This window comes from Muscardinus avellanarius (genome assembly GCF_963383645.1).
Source record: "Muscardinus avellanarius genome assembly, chromosome: 6".
Lineage (NCBI taxonomy): Eukaryota > Metazoa > Chordata > Mammalia > Rodentia > Gliridae > Muscardinus > Muscardinus avellanarius.
Genome location: NC_137791.1, coordinates 111,696,820 through 111,722,692, shown reverse-complemented (window position 1 = coordinate 111,722,692; position 25,873 = coordinate 111,696,820).

Below are 25,873 nucleotides of genomic sequence, written 5' to 3'. Positions count from 1 at the left end.
TTAGAGAGGTGCAAATTAAACTACACTGAGATTATATTTAACCTTAATCAGAAGGACAATCATCAAGAAGTCCAACAACAATAAATTCTTCAAAGGATGTGTTGAGGAAAGAGGAATTCTTTTATAATGTTTGTGGGATTTCAAAATTGGTGGACCTACTATGGAGATTTGTATGGAGAATTTTAGAAAACTGGAAATGGATCCATCATATGATCTAATTATCATTCCTGGGTATCTTTTCAAAAGAACCAGAATCAGTATATTATAATAAAATATGCATATTCTTATTTCAATTTCAATATCCTATAAGAGGAAGGGGAGATTGGAGAAGGAGGAGGAGAAAATCTACCAAGTACTGTGTGAATGTATGCCACTATTTCTATAAACTGCATTATAATGTGAGACTATAATGCAACAATAAAAATATAAAAAATAGACATACTTAATTATGATCTAATGTTTTGAAAATATAGTTCAAAATCTTTAACCTTTAATGGATCTTCAACATATAAGTTGACTAAAGGTTTCTTTTCTACTAGTCCTTACATACAGTTTTATTAGTTAATGTTTTGCTTAGGTGTAAGTAGCAAAAACTTAAAAAAAACAGATATTTAAAGAAAATAATAGTTTATTATATATGATAATATATCAACACAAAAAGTCTAACCTATCTCTCACTCAGAAAAACTGAGGAAAGGACAAGAGATAACATGCTATATTTTTTCTTTTCTTTCTTTCTTTCTTTCTTTCTTTCTTTCTTTCTTTCTTTCTTTCCTTTCTACAGTATAGTTTTACATAATAATGTAGATCATGTTGACAATGACGTATGTTCACAGACTACTTGGTACCTTCTCTCTCTCCCACCTCCCCATTTCCCTCCTTCGCAATACCAAGTGTCCAGGTTAACAGTTATATTTACATTAATATGCATAGTCAGAGGTAGCACTTCTATTAATGAACTTTAGCCTTTTACCTCTCCTACCCTTCTTCCTTTGGCTCTACTGAGGATCTTCTTTATTATCTGGAGTCCCTCTGATATCCCAAATACTTGCTAGCTTGAGCATAGTAGAGAAAACATATCTTCCTTCTTTTTCTATGCTCGGCTAATCTCACTTAACATAATGTTCTTGAGGACTTTTCACCTAATTACAAATGAAATACTTTTTTCTTCTTTATTGCTGAGTGGAATTCGAGTGTGTGTATTTCCGATAATTTTGTAATCCATTCATCTGATGATGGGCAACTAGGTTCCATACTTTGTACTGCTATGAACATGGGATTGCATATCTTACTGGAGTTCTCTTATTTCAACTCCATTGGAAAGATAGCCAATAGTGGTATAGCCAGATTACATGGTGAATCCATTCCTAGTTTTCTAAGAAATCTCTACACCAATCTTCATAGCAGCTGAACTAGTTTACACTCCCACCAACAGTGTAGAAGAGTTCCTCTTGCCCACATCCTCAGCAACATTTGTTGTTTGACTTCTTTATGATTGCCACTCGAATTAAGGTCAGATCAAATCTCAGTGTAGTTTTAATTTGCATTTCCCTGATTGCTAAAAATGATGAAACTTTTTTTATGTATCTATTGGCCATTTGTATCTCTTCTTTTGTGAAGTGTCTATTTCATTCATCTGCCCATTTCTTGATTGGGATATTTGTTTTGCTACTGTAAATTCTTTTAACCTCTTTGTATATTCTGGATATTAGCCCTCGATGAGTGGAACAGCTGGTAAAAACCTCCCATTTTGTAGATTTTTCTCTTTAGATTATTGATAATTTTCTTTGATGAGCAGAAACTTTTAATTTTGATGCAATCCCACTTATTAATTATTGTTTTAATTTTGAGTTCTGGAGATCTTATTGAAGAAGTTACTGCCTGTGGCTATATGTTGGAGTATTGAACCTATGCTCTTCTTTATAGCTTTATAGTCTGGTCTGATTTTCAGGTCTTTGATCCATCGAGTTAATTTGTGCAGTGAGAGGTAAGAATTTAGTTCTATTTTTTTTTTTTTTTTTTTGTGTGTTCCTGGGGGTAGAACCCAGAGACTTTCTACCTCCGGGCTATACTCCCAAACCTTTTTTAAAATATTTTATTTGGAAACAGGGTCTCACTAAGTTGCTGAGAGCCTCACTAAGTAGCTGAGGCTGGCTTCGAACCTGTGTGATCCTCCTGTCTCAGCCTTTCTCCCTTTGTCAAAAATCAATTGAGTATAAGTGTGCGGGTTTGTTCCGTATCTTCTATTCTGTTCCATTGTTATGTGTACCTGTTTTTGTGAGAATACCATGCTGTTTTAAATACTATAGCTATGTAGTATAAATTGAAGTCAGGAATAGTGATGCTTCCAGAATGGTTCTTATTGCTGAGAATTTCTTTTGCTATTCAGGGTCTTTTCTTTTTTCATAAAAAATTCATGGCTGAGCTGGGTGTGGTGTCACACTCTTGTAATCCCAGTATGTGGGAGGCTGAGATCAGAGGATCACGGTTCATGGACAGCCTCAGCTACTACTTAGTGAGGCTCTCTGCAACTTAATGAGACCCTGTTTCCAAATAAAGTATAAATAGTAGGACAGGGAGTGTAGCTCGGAGGTCGAATATCCCTGGGTTCCATCCCCAGACCCACAAATAAATAAATAAATAAATAAATAAATAAATAAATAAGTAAATAAAATTTATAGCTGAATTTTTTAGGTCTATGAAGAACATTGTTGGTATTTTGATAGGGATTGCATTGATTCTGTAGATCAGTTTTGGAAGAATTGCCATCTTGATATTTACTCTGCCTATCGATGAGCAAGGGAGATCTTTTCATCTTTCAATGTCTTCTTCAATTTTATTTTATTTTTAAAATTTTCATTTTAGAGGTCTTTTACATTTTACTTAGATTTACTCCTTGGTAATTTATTGGTTTTGAGGTTATTGTAAATAAAATTGTTTTCTATATTTTTTTTTTCTCTGTAGATTAATTACTGGCACATAGAAAAGCTACTGATTTCTTTAGGTTGATTTTGTATACTGCTACTTTGTTGAAGTAGTTGATCAGCTCCAGTAGTCTTTTGGTTGAGTTCTTTTGGGTCTTCTAGATATAAGAACCTGTTATCTGCAAGAAAATATATATTTTTTTTGTGGTGGTACTGGGGTTCCTGGAAACTGTTCTACCTCCAGGCTACACTCCCAGAAACATATTTTTAAATTTTTATTTTGAAATAGGGTCTCTTAAGCCAGCAAAGCTGGCTTTGAACCTGTGCGATCCTCCTATCTCTGTCTCCCAAGCACAGGGATTACAAGCATGCACCACCATGCCCATCAAGCAAATATAATTTTAAATCTTTTTCTTCTATTTGAATTTCTTTGATATCCTCTTGTTTTATTGCTCTCACAAGGCATTCAAGGAATAAACTAAAAAGAAGTAGTGACAGTGGGCATCCTTGTTTTGTTCCTTATTTTAGAGAGAATTCTTTCATTTTCTCCCCCATTCAGTATGAAGTTGGCTTTGGGTTTATTGTATATTCCCTTAATGATGTTAAGATATGTTTCTTTTATTCCAATTTTGTGTTATTTTTTTTATCATGAATGGGTGTTGAATTTGTCAAATGCTTCTTTAGCATCTACTGATATGATAATGTAATTTTTTTTCTCATTTTTATTTACGTAGTGAATAACATGTATTGATTTGCATATGATGAACCAACCTTGCTTTCCTGGGTTGAAACCAACTTGGTCGTGATGTACAATTCTCTTGATATGGTTTTAAATGTTCATAGCTAGTATTTTGTTTAAAATATTTGCATCTATGTTCATCAAAGATATTGTCCTTTAATTTTCTTTTCTTGAGGTATCTTGATTTAATTTTTTATATTAATGTGATACTGGACTCATAGAAGGAGTCTGGAATATTTCTATCTCTTCCAGTTTTCCAGAGAAAGTTGTGAAGTATTGGAATTAGTTCTTCTCTGAAAGTTTTCTAGAATTTAGCTGGAAATTCACCTGGGCCTGGGCTTTTATATTGTAGAATTTGTATTGCTGTTTCTATTTCTTTGCTTGCTATTGGTTGGTTTAAGTTTGCTATGTCTTCAGTATTCTGTATGTCTCCTGTATATAAATGTCCAAGGTTTTTTTTTTTCATTTTGAATAATTGACCACAATTATTTCTCTGAAGAGATTATGCATATTCTTGGTCTGTGACTCTATCCCTTCTTCAATGTCTTTTGTCTGTAAGTTGGAAAGTTTCATATTGTCCCATATTTGTTGAATGTTTAGGTGCTGTTGTAACATCTTCTGTATACTGGTTACTGTGCTATTGGTTTTGAATGAATTGTGTTCTAACAGTAATATTCTGTTTTCCATTTCAGCTAATCTTCTAGAATTTCTTCCCATTAGTATCTTAATTTTATTCATTTATCTTTCATTTTATTCCAGGCCTCTTTCTAATTCTTTCCTAACATTGAGATGTTAGGAAATGTAGGTGACAGCAGGTTTATGCACAAGAAAGTAGTGTTGTTTGTAATGGTGAGGAGTAGGTGAGGGGGGAGGAGCTGTAGTGATGGGTACAGGAATGGGGTAGAGGATATGATCAAGTTGAGTAAAGATTTAAGTTTAATAAGGTAGTATTTGGTTGAGATGTGAATATATAGTAGGATTCTAATAGTGTAGTGCATTTAGGTATAGTGATATGAAATAGATTGAATATAAAACAAGGAGATAAAGAAAGAAAAATAGTTTGAGGAAAGAAAATAAATAGGAAAAAAAAAGGAAGCTTGTAAAAGGAATGGGGGAGAGAGTAAACAAACATGCAATAAATAACAAAACAACCAACCAACTAAAAATAAAAGCACTAGCAAAACCAAAAAAATAAAAATAAAAACACTAACAACAATGAAAAAACAATACTGCAAATATACACATAAAGAGCCGACCTGACCTCTGCAGTTCTGCTGAGTCTGGATGGATATTTTCAGCCATCTAATGTTTTCTCACTATAGTAGGTTCTGGGGCGTGTTCTAATATCTCTTATTTGCTCAGTAACCTATTGTCAGTTTTTGTACCTCCTTTTTGAGTGCCTGCACCCCTCTCTCATCTCTAATTGCTTTGTGCTTAAGTATTAGAATCATGGGTGTCACTATAAATGTGTTTCATGTAAGCACAGAGTTCTTCACTTTCTGTTCCTGGGCTCTGTCCTTTTTGGCTCTGGACCTGCACTTTCTTACTCTCACTGCCAGAGAGTATTCCGTGTAGTCTCAGCGCAACCCTTTGTGACCCTGTGCAGGTACTGTACCTTGGGGACTATGGGCCTCTCCATTTTCTCTGTAAGTTATAATCCAACCATCTCAGGGGTGGACCATCAAATCTCAGACTACTGGAGTCCCTGAAGCAGCTCTGGGCAATCATCCGTGGGCCAGTTCTGCAGATCTAGCAGAAGAGACTCAGCTGAGTGACCCATGAAGGCTCAGGCCCCTGCAGTTGTGGTGTTCACCAAGTCAGTTGCACACTTGGGCTCTTCACTATCTCATGTTCTGATTACTAGATTTTATTCTGCTGTCGTTCCTTTCTTGTGTTTTTGTTCATATGTATCTTGGCTGTTATTTTTTCCCTTGTCAAGTAGCTGCCTTCTTGGTAATTGATTTTTGTTTGTTATAGCTACTGAGATGTGTTGCCTCCCATGGTCATAATTTTCCTCTCTCACACCATGTGCTATCTCTTTAAGAGTTTTGCCATATGGTATAAAAACTATTCTCTAATTTCATATCGTTGGTCAACTTTCACTATGTGTCTTCATCTAAAGTTGAATTTTTTTTTTTTTAATTCTTGAATTGGAGTTTTGCTGCTGCTTACTTCACCTCAATTCCTTAGTTTCCTTGATGAGGATTTCTTGGGCCTTCTTGGGTGTTGTCTCCTGGCTCTGCAGCCCAAGAATGTTTTATATTCATCTCTTGAAGAAGACTTATGTTGTTTCCATAGTAGGGCTGCTGTGAATTGTGCAGATGAATTCTACATATTCCTCAGTATACTACATAATCTGTAAACTTTCTGTGACATTCTTAATCTTATTTACTAGTTTGGTACCCAATTTATACCCATATTTATTGTTATTTGTCACTCTAAATAATTACTACATATGTTATTTTAATTTTAAAAATATAATGAATTTTCTTTCTTCCTTTTTTCTTTCTTCTTTTTTTCCTCCATTTCATACTGTGTGTTTTTTGTATGGGATGGAGTTTTAATCCAAGATTGTTCTATCACTGAGCTATATCCTTGGCCTTTTTTAATTTTTAAGACAAGATCTCACTAAGTTGCTTAGGTTGACCTCAATCTTGTGATCCTCCTGTGTCAGCTTTCCATGTTGCTAGAATTGTAGGTGTGTACCATTATGCTTTAATACAATAAAATTTTGAAACCATTGTTTACTTGTTTAAGTAGACTTTTTTATTCTTGTACAACCAGGTTTAAATTTTGGGCCTTATAGTCATGCTTTAAATATAAGAATATAGGAGATACCCAAGAAAAATATAAGAAAAAAAATTTTACTCCTATGTAAATCTGAGAAAAGACAATAATTAGAAATTATCAGACTATAAGTAGTTTTACTCAGGCAAATACTGAGAAATGTTACTTTACTTATCTGACCTTTTAAGTCTTGCTAGCTTTTATAAAACAGCTTGTAAGAAAAAAAAATCTTTTCCACATAATTTTTTTTCTGTATAAAATAAGAGCTAAACTCTTCCATATTTCATTTTGTTTTCTGGTTCAATAATTGTAATGCAAAATTAAAACTAATTCCTTACCCAAATTAGAATATATAGAAAACATAAAACCTCTTGTCAAAGGGTAAGTGTTTATAGCCATTGGACGTTTTCTCATGATTGCTTTATTTAGTTTGTGAAACCCAGTTGAAGAGAAATACTTGATTATGTGTGATTGCATAGTATATCTTCCCAGAGAAAAAGCTATTATGCTGCCAAGGATGGCCATCCATTAAGTGTAGGATCCATTCTGGCCCTAAGAGTTAGACTCATTGAGCTGGATAGATAGCAAATAGATATATAGTGCAAGGGGAGGGGTTGCTTCTAAAAGCAAGACAAGAGATGGGTAGAAGTAAGTTTGGTAATAGGAATACAAATGTGACCCTATCTCAAATGTGTTACATCCAGACAGAAGAAAAATGAAGCAAGAACCAACCAAATAGTCATATGAGGAAAGAAAAGACTACTGTGAGCAAGAGGATATTAAAATTCTTTTACAAATTATAAAGCACATCACTACAAGCCTACTGAGTTTTAAGAAAAATGTTAATAATTGTATCCACAAGGCTACTCTTCGTAATGTTCAATTATTTAAGCACATGGAAAGGAATCACACTTAAACCACTGGTAAATTCTTCTATTCTTACAAATCCTCTAGCACATCAGTTCAAAAGTGTAGGTATGAATCCTGCCTAAATCTAAATTTTTTCTCTTAATATTTAGCACCTGTCTTTTTCATTTTCACTGACTTCATTAGTATGTAAGATGATTAATCTATAATAATACATTGCTAGACATTTTAATTTTGACTAAAATAACCTAGAATTAATGATTACTAATATTAAAAGATATGCTATAGAAGCAGAAAAATATTCTTTAGGTAGTTCTGCTGGTGGCCAATACAAAAGGAATAACCTGAAAATATTTGACTCAATATATAAAAGTAATTCTAAAAATAGTGTTATATACAATACTTCTTAAATATTTTCAGATAACATTGATTAAAAATAAAAATTGTGCATATTGGTGCACACCTATGGTCTCAGTACTTTGGAGGCTGAAACAGAAAGATTATAGGCTTCAGGCCAGCTTCAGTAAATAGAACACCCTTAATTTCAGTCCTCTGTAACACACACACACACACACACACACACACACACACACACACAAATAGATGACCTTGAAGATTAACTTAAAACTAAATTTTGATGAGAAAAATGTGTAACTGAAGACTGAAATAAAATACTTCAGAAAGGTGATATCATAACTTTAAAGACTGAGTCATTTTTATAGAAACATGAAGGCAAAAACTTTAAGGCATTCTTTTATATATACTACACCAGGACACACAAATAATTGTCATTCTAATTATTAACTGCAAATTTCCAAAGTTTGTGGAGTGAAGTATATATATTGGATTTTCTTTAGTGAGCATAAGATCCACCAGTCAATATATGCATATTTTATGCATGATTTTAAATTCTCTGTAAACAGATTATTAAATGAGAGTAACTCTAGTTTCAACTAATATATAACTAAGTATATTCTTTTATTAAGGCATTAAAAATACATTGACTAAGAAAGTTGTGAAAAACAGCCTTACCTTATAAAAAAGCATGGGAATTTCTTTCTATTAATTTTACAAGGGAAATAAATGATGATTCTACCTAGTTCTTATTTATATTTCTGGCCAATAAAGTAATGAAACCTAGACATGTGAATTGAAGTAATTTGCCCAAACTTACCAATCTTGTTTAGAAGCAGATACAGAAACCTAATCTAACTAGCATGTAACCAGAACCCTTGTTCATAGCAAATTTATGGTACTGCTCTTCAAATGGCTCTAAAGTTAGTAAAGAACAGTGTTGCCTGAAGGCTGTGCCACAAAGACAACAGCATTTTAGAATCATATAAAAGGGTAAAGAGAAATGCTGTGTTCTAAGTATAAAACAAGAATAAAATATAGTGAAATATAATTATAAATTTTAGACAGTTATAATATTTGGCCAAGAAGAAAAAAACTTGCAAGTCAATTTCCTATTTTAAAAGGGAGCAGAACAATTTTCTAAATTCCATTAGTATTTCATGACCCTAACTAGATCACTTGGGCACTTTCAGCAAAATATTAAAGAAAGAATTGTTTCCTTGAATTGCATTAGTTTCCATGAAATGTCAGTATATTATACATTTGTCATATTTGGAGTGCTGGTGATTATTCAAAACACAAGTGAGAAATTTAGCATGAGAAATAATCAGAAATCTTCATGACAAGATTTTGCTACTGACTTCATGGGACTCCAGTCAAGGACTGCATGTAGAATAAAAGGAAATTTGTTTTGGGCCATGTGATTTGCTACTCAAAGTTTGCAAAATATTCAGTAAGGAAAAAAAGAATTCTGATATTATATTTTATACTTCTCAGGAGTAATATAAAGAAACCAAGTAAGGCATGTGACATTTTTTTTAAGTTATATTAGATTAGAACTGAGGAAAGAAACCAAGATAAGGTGAGTTTTAATATCAATTCTTTTGGGGATAGAAGGCAGTGGGGATTGAAACGAGGGGCAATCTGCTTCCAAGCTACATCCTCAGCTTTCCCCTTTGTTTATTTTGGAACAGAATCTAAGTTTATGAGGGTCTTTGTAAGTGACAAGTTGGGTCTCTCCCCCTTTCCCACAGGAGTGGAACCCTAGAAAAGGAGAAGGAAACTATGCTGGGCAATATTGAAGGCAGGTGGTAACACGAGGCAGGCAATGTCACAAGAGGGGCGGCATTCCCACGCATAGTCCCACTCCCAAGACTTATGCCTTAAAAGAAAGGCATTTTCCCTCCAGCCTTGGAGGGGCTTGCAGGTCTCCGGGAGGTCCAGTCCCAAACACCAAGAGGACCACATAAAAATACTGACCGCACCCCTGGTCTCTCTCATCTCTTTACCACAGGCACCTAAAGCCACTGCCAACCCAGGACCTCCACCGCCCTGGGACCACCATTACCTCAAGACTGCCTGATCCAGGACCGCTGCCCCGCCACTGCCCCCATGCCTGCCCTGACGTGAGACTATAAGCCACCCTTTCCCAGCCCCGTGTCCCACCACCGCTGCTCCACTCCACTATGCCTAGGCACAACCTTCAGCCCACCCAGACAAGCGCCCCAGTTCCTTTCCCTATTTCCTCTGCCTGAGCTTCCTCAAGACCTGCATCCCAACCTTACCAGACTCTTGACCTCCTGGCCTACACCGGCCCAGACTCTGGCCCTCCCACCTGCACTGTCAGACCTGCAGGGCCACATGTCACTTGGCCTGGCCTCAGTTTCTGGTGGGCACCCCAGAAGCTGTTTTTTGGGTTTTTTTTGTACCATGGAACCGTTAGCCAGGCTGTCTGGCCACACTCTCCCAGTGAGCCAGCAGACATCTTCCCCCATCAGTACTCTCCCTGAAAGCCAGTGGCCATCTTCCCTGGCCACAAGCTCTCCCTGAGAGCCAGCGGCCATCTGGCCCAGCCTCATGCTTTCCCTGAGAGCCGGTGGCCATTTTCCCCCATGGCATGCTTGCCCTGGGTGCTGGTGGCCATCTTACCACCCAGCCAGACACTCCTCCTAGGATCAAACACCGATGGCCGTCTTGACTTCCATCTGGCCCAGAGACTCCCATCCAGCCCAGAGAGCCAGCTGCCATCTTTGATACCACCCTGCCAAGCCTTGGTGGCCATCTTAAATCTCATCCAGCCCTGATTCCACCCAACAGCTCCAGAGTATGCCCCCAGCTCTGCAGCCTCTCAGTGCTTCGGCTCCAGTCAGCACTGGCTGATAACACTATACTTTCGTAAGCTTCCCCTTCCTTGGATAAGCCAGTTCTGGTGGTTAGCCTCTTCCAAATTTAGGTTCACCTCTGTTAAATCAACCCAAATATTTGTTGCCCAAGTTCTCTGGGGGTAGCCAGTCTGCCCTACAGTTATGTAAAGGGAATAAAGATGTCCTTCTCTAATACAACCACATTGTTTCCGGTTGTTAGGCATGATCTTGGGACACCAAATTTCTGTTTTCGTCCTCGCTCACTGACCAGACATAGAGGAAAGCCAGCCATTAAAGATAGATTCCCAGTCCGCACTAGGCCATGTTCTCGTTAATCTCCAGACTTTATCCAGAGAACTGTGCTCTGAGCGTCTCATATTTTTCTGCACATAGGTCTGGCCCACTTATGAGTTGGGTAATAGTTCTGGACAGCCTGAGATGGGTAGGTTAGATCTTAAAATGTTGACTGATCTCAGTAACTTTTGCAAACAGGCAAGTAAATGCTTAGAGGTTCTGTACAGTCAGGCTTTGCTGTGTATGCATTACTGGCTTTCCTTTTCACCCCTCCCAGCTCTACTGCTGGAGTCATGCTCGCTGGGGATTTCTGACAGCCGCAGCTGCCATCTTAGTTGCCATGTGGCAACTCACAGGCACCACCTGGTGGTCTTTCTGGGTCACAGGCCTGCAATTCTGCTGACTCACAGTCACCATTTTGTGATGACACATGGATGCTGGAATCTGACCCAGCTGAGTTACAGGCCCCATTTCCTGATGACCCTGACCCACAAGACCTCTTCTTACGATCGTGGTTGCCATCTTATTCCAGGGCAACCTCCTATTCTAACCTACTCCTTTCTTCCCCGACCTTCTTAGTTAAGGGACCAACTCTTACCACCCCCTTGCCTACCCCTGTAGGTCACTGTACCCATTCCAGATACCCACCCCTATTCTCTCTTGGCCCCACTTCATGAGGTGGCTGGTGCAGAAGGCATGGTCTGTGTCCACGTTCCCTTTTTCCTTCCTGACCTTGCTCATCTTCAAAAGAGACTGGGTTCTTTTTCTGCCAATCCCTCTGGTTTTATTGAGGAATTCCAACATATTGTACAAGCATATGATTTAACTTGGTGGGATCTTCATGTCATTTTAATCTCCTCTTTAACTTCAGATGAACGATATCATATTCTTAAGGCTGTCAGGGAATGGGCCATTCAGGCTCACCTAATCAATGCACAGCTCCTTACCAGAACAGCTGCAGTTCCTTCTGAGGATCCTCACTGGGATTATAATGACAGGGTTGAGGAATAAAAAAGAGAAATCACATGATACTATGTCTTCAAGCTGAGTCCAGGGTAACTCTCCAGGTAGCGGGTAAGCCAATCTCTTTCTTGATTGATACGGACCCTACATACTCTGTCCTCCCTTCCTTCTCAGGACTTAGTTTCCCTTCCCAAATCACGGTTCAGGGGACTGATGGCATATTCTCTTGCCTACGTACTATCAGCCCTTTTTTTATGCCATTTAGAGACCTTTATGGTTAACCATCCATTACCCTGCTTTTAGGTAGAGACTTTTTAACCAAAATTAGAGCTAAACATTCACTTAATTTCCCTATGGCTTCTATTTCTCTAATATGCTTTTAATGGCTGCAGCTACAGTTGATGACCGAACAGCCAAACCTCCCCTTCCAATATATTTGGTTGACCTTATAGTATGGGATACCAGCACCCCAGTTGTGGCGACCCACCACACCCTATTCCAGATTGTCCTACATGACCCCATTATTTTTTCTGCATGCTCCCAGTTTCCCATATCCCTCCTTCACCAACGTGGCCTTAAACCCATTATTTCTCATCTCCTGGCCAAGGGACTGCTTATCCCTACTAATTCCCCTTATAATACCCTCATTCTCCCAGTTAAAAAAACCTCATGGGACCTATCATATAGTCCAGAATCTCTGTTTAATCAATGATGTGGTGGTCCCAATCCACCCAGGTGTCCCTAATCCCTATACCCTCTTATCTTAGCTTCCCCCCAATACCACCCACTGTTTAGTCCTTGACTTGAAGGACACACTTTAAACAATTTATCTGCATCCTGAGTCATACCCCCTTTTTGCCTTCCCTTGGGAGGACCTCGATACCCAGGTTGCTCAACAACTAACCTTGACCATCCTCCCACAGGGGTTTTGAGATAGCCTACACCTCTTTGGACAGGCTCTAGCACAGGACCTCCTCTGATGCCCCTTGGAGCCTAGTTCTCTGTTACAATATGTGGATGACATTTTACTTTGTAGTCCCTCCCTGGAAGTGTCCAAGTGGCACACTGCCCTTCTCTTTAATTTTCTTGGAAGCAGGAGTTACAGGGTGGCCCCAAATAAAGCCCAGTTATAAGTGTCTGAGGTACAGTATCTAGGCCTACATACCATATTCTATGCTTGGAATAGGTATTTGTCTCAAGAAACTGAGGCTCACTAAAGTTAATTCTGAGTGGGTGACAGACCTTATCATATGTTAAAAAAAAAGAACTCCATGCCAAGTTTTTTATATCTAACTACTGACAGATTATCAAATATTAAAAAGGCAATTCTTGAGCCTAATGGCCACTTGATTACTTTAACTATCATTGAAAACAATTGAACTAAGAATCTGAGAAAGGATACAACAACACTTTGTTATGAATTTAGTCATTTAAAATTCATCAAAAAGCTGGTTGCAGTGGTGTACACTTGTAATTCCAGCATTTGGGAGGCTGAGACCAGATGATCACAGTTCATGGACAGCCTCAGCTGCTTAGTGAGGCCCTCCACAACTTAGTGAGACCCTATCTCAAAATAAAATGAATAAAAAATAGGGCAGGGGGTGTAGCTCAAAGATAGAATGCCCCTGGGTTCCATCCCCAAACCCGAAAAAAAAGAAAAAAAAATACATATATATATATATATTATCAGAAATAAATAGGAGTGCAGCAGAAAACTTTGCTACTAGATTGATTATAATCTTTAGAAACATATACAGTGCAGCATGTATCTGACCATGTTGCCTAAATGTATTTGATTCTGAATATTTTAAATCATGTGCTATTTTTTTTTTTTTTCAAAATGGCGACTGAGGGACACAGTACTCCTCAGTAGCTGAAGCAAATAAAACTTCAGATACTTAGAAAGCTGTGTCTTAATCAACAAAAAAAAAAATACATACCAGGAACCAAAACAAATCCTGGTGCCTCGGGGGAACTCTGAACTTGAAGAAGAAGAAGAACATAGACCCGGACACCGGACCAGCTGCAAACGCTGATCGGCGGCCGCGGGCTGCTTTCGCGGGCCCGCGGAGCTGCCTGCCCGATAGCCCCGATAGTCCCGCAGCAAGATAATCCGGGACTGAAAACAGCGAGCAGCTCCCACGTCAGAATTTTGTGTGCCCACCAGCGACTGGATCACAACAGCATAGAGACTCCCACGAATCCTGGACCAAGAAAGACAGGTACCTGCGGGCAACGGGAAGTGCGGACCCTAGCTTGCGCTGCACTCCAACCCCCCAGCACGCCCAAGCCTCAGACCCAGCACTCCCCTCTGCGCACCTTGTCGGCGCCCCGGTTCCCTGCTAGCAGTCATTGCCTGTCCAACTCTCTCCACTAAATTGGAGCCTACCTGGGTGTCTAGCTCCCCCCCCCCCCGCCACCTTGCCAGAGACTGCCTTCAAGGCTGCGAAAGCCCTGTGTAAACTGGAAATCTCATTGGGGCACCCCCAGTTTCTACGTCCCGCGGGAGGCATAGGCCTTTACTGGGCACCACGCACTGGATCCTTGAGCACCTATCCTGCACTCCTGGCCCACCGCTGGGTGTTCCCACCCTCCTGCTAGCCAGAGGCTTAATTCTAAGCGAGAACGAGAACTCAGCTCAATACACCTTGGAAGAGCATACCAGCAGCAACAGACAGCTGCATCCACTCACTCCTGGTTCCAGTAAAAGCAGCACACCCAGCCTGCACCCTTGGAATAGGCAGAGCTCTGGCAGCAAGCGTGGGCACCCAGGAACCAGCACCCATTTGCCCAGGGTACATCTTGGGACCACACCGGCTAACCCAGCTGGAATTTCCAGAGACACAGGAAAATCCATCGGGCCACAATATCTGCACAGGACCTCAGGGGGAGGTTCTAATTATACCTTGGTCATGCTCCACCCGTGTCGTAGGGAAGCACAGGCTGGAGTCTAGGGTGGTGAGTGCAGAGGTACTGACCACAGGTTAGAATTTCGCAGAACCTGTGAATTGTATAGAATCAAATAACAGTGAAACCAGACATCCGGACACATAAACCTAAAGCAGCTAAAGGAGAGAAGGTGTCCAAACACCCAGAGTGACCTAAGAAGATAAAAAAATAGAGTACAAAGAAAACTAAGAGACATTGGATGGTATTCTGAAAGTTACTAAAGCAATCACATACGCACATATTATATAGGCCTGACCCCATATGCGTAAATAAGGAGGACTGTTTATTTTACTTTTAATGTGGATGTTTTGTTTTATATTGCTTTTACAGTGCTTTTGTTTTGGTATGGTTATTGCTGTGTTATTTTTTTTTTCTTTCACCCCATACTTCTCTAACTTTCACATGTTGTTTTTATATATATATATATATTGGATAGTTTGCCTTATTTTTTTATTTCACACAGCTGCTAGCTCCTTTTATTTTATTCTTGTTCTTTTGTCCTCTTTCTTCCTCTTTCCTTCCTTTATTTTCATTCTCCTCCTTTGATTGGTCTTCCTCCCTTTTTCTAGGATTACATAATAGTCTTGGTATCTTGTGTGGATTTTTTTTTCTATTCTTTTTTTGTGTCTGTCTGCTCCTTCCATCACCCCTATTTACAAACCTTCCCACACTAACCCTACATACTTTTCCCCCCCAAAACTTTTCCACATAATATACCTCCTGGTCTAATACTCTAAGTATCTCTTACATTCATAATTACTCCACGAACGACAAGAGTCCTAGTAGTTAACTCTCTCTCATTCCTAGCAAGATTTCACCTTACGATACTCAAAGTCTTTCTCAACCTAAACATATCCTCTACCTAATCTGACTCCTTTACTAATCACCCCAGCTCCTCCCACATCACCCACCCTCAACACTGGAAAGGCTCTGCTGACTAGCCGATACCCCAACTCCTAATATTAAGATTTGACTAAGCATAATACTCACGAACGATGGGTAGAAACCAGAAAAACAGGACAGAGAACGCTACAAATATGAGAACCAGGAATTACGAAGAGACAGCAGAAATCACGAATACTGACCTACTAGAAATGCAAGAAGGGGAGTTCAGAATCTTGTTGTTCAATATGATGAAAGGATTCAAAACAAGTATAGAGGAGGTTAAAGGTGAATTAGAAACACTAAAAAAGAATCAGAAAGAGGTCTGGAATGAAATGAAAGAGGCAATAAGTGAAATGAAGACAGCAATTGAAAGAAACTCTGGAAGATTAGATGAAATGGAAAACAGAATATCAATATTAGAAGACAGTACATCCCAAACCGAAAACACAGTCAGCGATATACAGAAATCTTTACAGCAACAAAACCTAAACATCCAGCAATTATGGGATAATATGAAGCGCCCTAATCTACGGATAATAGGCATTGAGGAAGGGATAGAGGTACAGACCAAGGGCATCTGTAATATCTTCAAGGAAATAATCTCAGAGAATTTTCCAAATTTGGAAAGAGACTTCGATCTTCAAGTCCAGGAGGCATACAGAACTCCACTGAGACAGGACCAAAGAAAGACCACTCCACGCCACATAATAACCAAAATGACCAATATAGAGGCCAAGGAAGGAATCTTAAAAGCAGCGAGAACAAAAGGACGGGTGACATATAGAGGCAAAACAATAAGAATCACCCCAGACTATACAACCCAGGTCATGAATGCTAGGAGAGACTGGTATGATGTGATTCAGACCCTGGAAGAAAATAACTTCCAACCAAGGCTCATCTACCCAGCAAAACTACTATTCAAGATCAATGGTGAATCCAAAGTCTTTCACGATAAACAGAATCTCAAAAAATTCATGAATTCAAAGCCAACACTAGAGAAAATTCTTAAAGAAATAAACCATAAGGAAGAAAAAAGAAGCAGACTTCAGAATCAGAGAAGAGAGGAAGTTAATAAGTGGGCCACTTAAGTAAAGAAGAATGATCACACCACCCAAGAGTAGACAGAACACAAAATGGCAGAAAACAAAAATCATATATCAATAATATCTCTTAATGTCAAAGGACTTAACTCACCAATCAAAAGACATAGATTGGCAATGTGGATTAGGAAACATAATCCAAATATATGCTGTCTGCAAGAAACACACCTCACAGCCAAAGACATTCACAGGCTGAAGGTGAAAGGATGGAAAAAGATATACCATGCCACCAGTGACCAAAAAAGAGCAGGGGTAGCAACCCTAATATCCGACAAAACAGACTTTAAACTAAAACACATCAAAAGAGACAAATCAGGGCACCTCCTTTTACTAAAAGGAACACTATACCAAGAAGATATAATGATAGTAAATATTTATGCCCCAAATATGGGTGCAACCACATTTGTAAAACAAACCCTTCTGGACATAAGATCCCAAGTAGACCCAAATACAATAATTCTGGGAGACTTTAATACGCCTCTCACACCACTGGATCGATCTTCAAGGCAAAAGATGAGTAAAGACGTTTTAGAACTAAGGGAAACCATAAACCAAATGGACCTAATAGACATTTTCAGAGTATTTCAACCAGGAACTACAGAATACACTTTCTTCTCAGCAGCCCATGGAACCTTCTCCAAAATTGATCACATCCTGGGACACAAAGAAAATACCAGCAAATTCAAAAAATGTAATATAATTCCTTGCATCTTTTCAGACCACAACGGAATAAAAGTAGAAATCAACAACAGGAAACTCGAGAGAAAGTATTCAAATTCATGGAGAATGAATGATACACTATTGAATGACGAATGGGTAAGAGCAGAAATTAGGGAAGAAATAAAGAAATTTATGGAAACAAACGAAAACAGAGACACAACCTACCAAAACCTATGGGACACCATGAAGGCAGTACTAAGAGGAAAGTTTATTGCATTGAGTGCCCACATAAAAAGGACGGAGAACCACCAAGTAAAGATCCTAATGACACAGCTCAAGGATCTAGAAATTCAGCAACAGTCTATTCCCAAAGCCAGCAGAAGGCAAGAAATCATCAAAATTAGAGCAGAAATAAATGAAATAGAGAACAAAAAAACAATTCAGAGAATCAATAAAACAAAAAGTTGGTTCTTTGAAAAGATTAATAGAATTGATAAACCCCTGGCCAACCTAACCAAAAGAAAAAGAGAATCAACTCAAATTATCAAAATTAGAAATGAAAAAGGAGATATCACCACAGATAGTGAAGAAATTAAAAATATTATTAGAAACTACTTTAAAAATTTATACTCCAATAGACTTGAAAACCTGGAAGAAATTGATAGATTTCTAAGCACAGTTAACCTTCCTACACTTAGCCAAGAGGACATAGCAAGCCTAAACCAACCAATAACAACCAAAGAAATAGAAATGGCAATAAAAATTCTTCCACCAAAGAAAAGCCCAGGCCCAGATGGGTTCCCAGCTGAATTCTACAAAACCTTCAGTGAACAACTAATACCAATACTGCATAACATGTTCCGGGAAATTGAAAGAGATGGAACTCTTCCAAATTCCTTCTATGAGGCCAGTATCACATTAATCCCCAAACCAAATAAAGATACCTCAAGAAAGGAAAACTACAGACCAATATCCTTAATGAACATAGACGCAAAAATTCTAAACAAAATACTAGCTATACGCATTCAAAACTATATCAAGAAAATAATACATCATGACCAAGTCGGTTTCATCCCAGAAAAACAAGGCTGGTTCAACATACGCAAATCAATACATGTTATTCACCACATAAATAGAACCAAGAACAAAAACCACATCATCATAGCAATAGATGCTGAAAAAGCATTCGACAAAATCCAACACCCATTTATGTTAAAAACACTGCAAAAAATTGGGATAGAAGGAAAGTACTTCAACATCATTAAGGCAATATACTGCAAACCCAAAGCCAACATTATATTGAATGGGGAAAAACTGCAAGAATTTCCGCTACAGTCAGGAACAAGACAAGGATGCCCACTATCACCACTCCTTTTCAATATAGTCCTTGAGACTCTTGCTGCAGCAATCAGACAAGAGAAGGAAATCAAAGGAATTCACATAGGAAGAGAGGAATTAAAATTATCCTTATTCGCAGATGACATGATCCTTTATCTGGAAGACCCAAAGAACTCAACCAAAAGACTTCTGGACCTGATTGACAAATTCAGCAAAGTCGCAGGTTACAAAATCAACCTAAAGAAATCAGTGGCTTTTCTTTATGCCAACAACGAATCCACAATGAAAGAAATAAAAACAACAATTCCATTCACTATAACCTCAAAACCAATAAAATACCTAGGAATAAACCTAACCCAAGATGTAAAAGACCTCTACAACAAAAACTATAAAACATTAAAGAAAGAAATTGAAGAAGACCTTGGAAGATGGAAAGATCTCCCGTGCTCATGGATAGGCAGAATAAATATCATCAAAATGGCCATTCTGCCAAAACTGATCTATAGGTTCAATGCAATTCCCATTAAAATACCAGTGACATTCTTCAGAGACCTAGAAAAATCAATCATGAATTTCATATGGAGAAAGAAAAGACCTAGAATAGCCAAAGCAATTCTCAATAACAAGAAACACGCAGGAGGCATTACAATCCCAGACTTCAAACTATACTATAGAGCAATAGTAGTAAAAACAGCATGGTACTGGCACAAAAACAGATATACTGACCAGTGGATTAGAATAGAAGATACAGAAACAAACCCACACATCTTTAGTCAATTAATCTTTGACAAAGGGGCCAAACACATACGCTGGAGAAAAGACAGCCTTTTCAACAAGTGGTGCTGGGAGAACTGGCTAACCATTTGTAAAAAGATGAATCTAAACCCCTATATCTCACCAAACACAGGAATCAACTCAAGATGGATCAAAGACTTAGAAATTAGACCTGAGACTGTGAAGCTAGTAGAGGAAAGCATAGGTTCAACACTACAACATATTGGCACAGGCAGTAACTTTCTCAACAAAACCTCCAAAGCTCAGGAAATTAAAGCAAGAATAAACAAGTGGGATAACATCAAACTAAAAAGTTTCTTCTCATCAAAGGAAACTATCAATAACCTAAAGAGGAAGCCTACAGAATGGGAAAGGATCTTTACCAGCCACCATTCTGATAGGGGGCTAATATCCAGAGTATACAAAGAGCTCAAAAGACTCTACACTAGCAAAACAAACAACCCAATCAAGAAATGGGCAAATGAACTAAATAGACACTTCACAAAAGAAGAGACACAAAGGGCTAATAGATACATGAAAAGATGTTCTTCATCACTGGCCATCAGGGAGATGCAAATCAAAACTACACTGAGATTCCATCTAACCCCAGTCAGAGTAGCAAGCATAAAGAAATCAAATAACAACAAATGCTGGCGAGGATGTGGGGAAAGAGGAACTCTTTTACACTGTTGGTGGGAATGCAAACTAGTTCAACCACTATGGAGATCTGTGTGGAGATTCCTAAGAAAGGTGGGAATAGATCCACCATATGACCCAGCTATACCACTCCTGGGTATCTTTCCAAAGGAGTTGAATTCAGAGAACTACAGCAACATATGCATACCTATGTTCATAGCAGCACAATTTGTAATAGCCAAAATATGGAACCAACCCAGATCACCATCAACAGATGAATGGATAGCAAAACTATGGGAAATACACACAATGGAATTCTATTCAGCCATAAAGAAGAACAAAATTATATCATTTGAAAGAAGATGGAAAGCCCTGGAGAACATTATGTTAAGTGAGATCAGCCAAGCACAGAAGAAGAAGATACATATGTTTCCTCTAATATGCCCAAACTAGGAAACACAAAGAATACCAGAGGGACTCCAGATATTGAAGGGGAAATACTAGCTAAGTTTGGATGGTAAGATAGGAGAGGAGGAAGGCCGGTCTCGATTAATAAGGGTCTACACTTGAACATGTGTAAAATTATGAATAAGACATGGTTAACCTGGACAACCATTGGTGTGTGTGTGGGGGGAAATGTGGGCGGGGGGGGAGGGCACCAAATATAGTGTAAATGTATACTATTTATGTTCAATAAAAAAATTGTTATATATAAAAAAAAAAAAAAATCATGTGCTATTTGTAAGCATATTCTTATGCAGAATCAATTGTGCCAGACTTGTGAGCCTCAGGAAAAAAAAACATGTTGGCATTCTAACAACAAAAAAAAAAACATATTTAAAGACATGATGTTGAATTACTATGCCCATACAAATACCATAAGGACAACTGGTATATAACAACTGTTGTCATATTTTTAGCATTTGAATCACAAATAACCACTTTAAAATGTGTGAATAAAGATATTTTGTAGTTGTAGGCAATTCATACCACTTAAGTCATATATTCTGAATTATATATTAAACAACCATTTTTCTGTTTTCTTATTTACTCTATTAAATTAAAAAATAGTAAATGGTCTACAAAAGATGCATGGGTTTTCTTGCCATTATACCTGACTATAGCATGCTAACTCATTATTCAGAATAATGTATTATTCATGACATTCAGTTATCTATATTGAAGGGCTTATATATCTCACTATGCATCTGAGTTGGCAGCAAAGGTTATTTAAAGGGGAGTTCTTTTTTATTTGCCTTAAGTAACTTGAATGAAGGCATATGTGGGACAAGATTGTTCTGATTTTTTGTGTAAAAATGATGAGACATTAGCATCAGTAAACCTATTCTCTACAGAAGGTGAATTAAAAAAATGAACAAAATATCAAGACTACTACTAATATTCATTTGTACTTGGAACCCAAATCCAATAGTAATCATTTTTACTTATGGAAAATGAAGCAAAGATTCAGAGATATTCTGAGAAGAGAAGAGTAACAAACTAATAAATACTTTAAGTCCTCAAAGATTTTTTTCTCATAGAAAAATTCTATGTAGAAAATAAAGAAAATTAGCCAGGCGTGGTGGTGCATGCTTGTAATCCCAGCATTTGGGAGACTGAAACCAGAGGATCCCTGTTCACGGACAGCCTCAGCTATTTAATGAGGCCCTCTGAAACTTAGTGAGACCCTGTTTTAAAATAAAGAATAAAAAATAGGGCAAGGAATGTAGCTCGGAGGTCGAATGCCCCTGGGTTTTATCCCCAGACCTGCAAAAAAATAAAAAAGAAAAAAAGAAAAAAAAGAAAAGAAAAGAAAGAAAATTTAAAAAGAATTTTATTTTGGTATTAAGAGTATTTTGTATTAAGGGAATACTGAAAATGTTAAGAGCCATTGGTATTAAGTGAATATGGAAAAGGAATATCATTAATTTACTGATTTATTCTGTAATTATTCTGTAATTATAAACTTGTGGAAATTCAAAAGTCAAATTTTAAACAAAGAAAAGGAGCAAATATTAAGTATTTTTTCTATTAATCTAAAAACAAATATTTTATTCAATTACTAAGACAGTCGTTTGGAGGACACATTTTAATTTTTCTCCCCTTCTAAGGATTTGAGGTGAGAGGGAGAAAAAATAACTTTGTCTGCTTTAATTTAGCATCTTGGAGCTGGAAGAATTTTACCACCTTTTGCAGTTTTGCAGCTTGTTGTCTACCAAATACTAGAGGTCACACATATTTATCTTCTCCACACTTCTAACTGTGCTCATGTAGAGGCATTGTATTCCACGAGACACTTTTTTTTAAATTCAAGCAAGGGTGTGGATAGGTTAGGCTTGTGATTTTTAATACCTATGAAGTTGTGTTTTTTATTAAATAAAAAAACAACATAATTCTTCAGTGAGTAATGACTCTCTCTCTCTCTCTCTCTCTCTCTCTCTCTCACACACACACACACACACACACACACACACACACACACACACACTTGGATGTATTTTATTTATTTATTCTTTTTTTTTGGGTTCCTGGGTATTGAACCCAGGGAAGGGACATTCTAACTCTAAGCTACATTTCACCTCCAGGCTATTTTATTTTATTTTATTTTATTTTATTTTGGGGGGAGGGCCTTGCTAAGGTGTAGATGATCTTCCTAAATTCCTGCGTGGATGTTCACAATATGTAAACTTGATATGGAATCCTACCTCTCTTTTCAAATTTTCATTGTATTAATACAAGAGAAGCCAACATTTATTGTTTTTTTATCACTTATTCTTTATTTTCCAAGTTTCTGCTAATAAAACTTTAGGTGTTATACTTTATTGATGTTTGAATATTGCTAGGGTATGTACTTTGTGAGTTCACCTAAAATATAGCTCCTGTTTCTACAACTGACTTCAGTTCATGGATGTGTCCAGAATTATTGGATGCCATTCGGTAAAACATTGAAGTAAAAGATAACAAGAATTGAGTTTTTACCAAATCTTTTAAAGAAATGGAAAAACAACTAATCTTCAAAATCACTTTTTTGGCTTATTTTAATCTAAATAGAAATTGTACACTGAATTTTAGGATTCGAATAATGAGTTAAGAAAAAAGTAGTCTTTCCTATTATGTGAATATAGAAACATAAGAAGCATCTTTTCCAAATTATATTCTGCATCTTTTGAGAGCATGTTTTATAATTCGGCAAAATTTGTCTGCTTTTTTTATGTTCAAGTTCTTTTCATTTGACTCATATGAGTTTATTTTATTGTCTGACACTTAATTTTGTATTAGAAAGGAAAGATGATTGTTATATATTCTAGTAAAATATAATCAATTTTTATATTGCCCTTCTAAATGTTTTATCAATGCATCTAATGCTTTCTGTGAAGCTATTAAAACTGCTGCAGCTATCTTTACTATAATAACTTTTAATTTAAAAGAATGGTGAAAGCTTAAGAGTTTTTTTGTTTTGTTTTTGTCTAGTTTTTTGACTAGTTTTGAATAGTGGAAGAATGAACACTGTCCTGTTCCAAAATATGATTTTGATTCCTATGGATCACAAAATAGCTTATTTATTTCTGCTGCAGCATTGCATTGCAGGTCTGCATGCAATTTTCCTCCTATAGTCACCATTGAGTCTCCTTTGGCACTGAACACAAGTTTTACTTGCCCCGTGAATGTGCCAGGTTATTTTTCCCTGGATGCTTTATGTGGAATGCATTTTTCAAGCTGACTCTGAGATTGTACAAACCGTTTTGTTAGAGTTTTATTATTTTTGCTGTCTATACTATGTTAACATGCCCCAACTTAGGACAATCTAAAACAAATTATGTTTATATTCTCTTCTAGCTATTTTCCCAGAATCTGAACAGTAGAATCTATAAATTTTTACTTCTATAGTGTAGAATAAAATGTAAGTGTCTGAAATTATATAACCAAAGACATAACCTCTTAAAATTTGATTTTTTACCATATTTTATTTTATTTATAAGTGGAAAATATTGAAAATGATATACATTTAGATTGTGCTTAATACCCTCTCTCCACGCATTTCCCTTCCCCCTCCCAATAAAGAAAGTCCAGGTTAACCATGCTATATTTATACTATTACACAAATTCAGATGTAGCTCCTCCATTGAACAGCCTCAGCTTTCTTCCCCTCCTATCCTTCCATTCTAGCTTTGCTGAGACTTCCCCTTCATCCTCTGGAGTCTCTCTGGTATTACCACTACTCCCTAGCTTTCTGTTCTTTCACTTTCAGTCTATGAATGTCTTTTGCTATAAGGTGAGTTTCTTGCAAACAGCATATTTTTGGATTATATTTTTAAACCACATTGCCAGTCTGTGTCTTTTGACTGGAGAGTTAAGTCTTTTGATGTTCAGTGTTATTATTGAAATATGGTATTTGTTTTCTGTCATTTTGTGTTCTATCTTCTGTTGGATATAATATTATTTCTTCTTGACTTAGATGCACTGCTGATCAACTTCATATATTCTCTGGTTCTGGAGTCTGCTTCTTTTTTGTACTTTATGGTTTATTTCTTTAAGTATTTTCTCTAGTGTTGGCTTAGAATTCATGAATTTTTTGAAGTTCTGCTTATCTTGAAATACTTTTATTTCTTCATCAATTTTGAATAATAGTTCTTCTGGATATAGCAGTTTTGGTTGGACATTGTTTTCTTCCAGGGTCTGGATCACATCATACCAGTCTCTCCTGGCAGTCATGACTTGGGATGTATAGTCTGGGGTGATTCTTATATTGTTTTGCCTCTATATATCACCCATCCTTTTGTTCTCACTGCTTTTAAGATTCTTTCCTTGACATCTATGTTGGTCATTTTTTGTTTGTTTGTTTGTTTGTTTTGAATGACAAGTTTTATTTTTTATTGCACATGTTGCTATAGTTCTCTGATTTCAACCCTTTTGGAAAAATACCCAGGAGTGGTAGAGCTGGAGCGTATGGTGGATCTATGCCTAGCTTTCTTAGGAATCTCCACACAAATCTCCATAGTGGCTGAACTAGTTTGCATTCCCACCAACAGTGTAAAAGAGTTCCTCTTTCCCCACATCCTCGCCAGCATTTGTTGTTGTTTGATTTCTTTATGCTTGCCACTCTGACTGGGGTTAGATGGAATCTCAGTGTAGTTTTGATTTGCATCTCCCTGATGGCCAGTGATGTAGAACACCTTTTCATGTATCTATTGGCCCTTTGTATCTCTTCTTTTGTGAAGTGTCTATTTAGGTCATTTGCCCATTTCTTGATTGGGTTGTTTTGCTAGTGTAGATTCTTTTGAGCTCTTTGTATACTCTGGATATTAGCCCCCTATCAGAGTGGTGGCTGGTAAAGATCCTTTCCCATTCTGTAGGCTTCCTCTTTAAGTTATTGATGGTTTCCTTTGATTAGAAGAAACTTTTTAGTTTGATGCTATCCCACTTGTTAATTCTTGCTTTAATTTCCTGAGCTTTGGAGGTGTTGTTGAGAAAGTTATTGCCTGTGCCAATATGTTGTAGTGTTGAACCTTTGCTCTACTCTACTAACTTCACAGACTCAGGTCTAATTTCTAAGTCTTTGATCCATCTTGAGTTGATTCCTGTGCATGGTGAGATATAGGGGTTTAGATTCATCATTTTTACAAATAAATAGCTAGTTCACCCAACACCATTTGTTTTAAAGGATGTCTTTTCTTCAGCGTATGAGTTTGGCCCCTTTGTCAAAGATTAATTGACTAAAGATGTGTGGGTTTGTTTCTG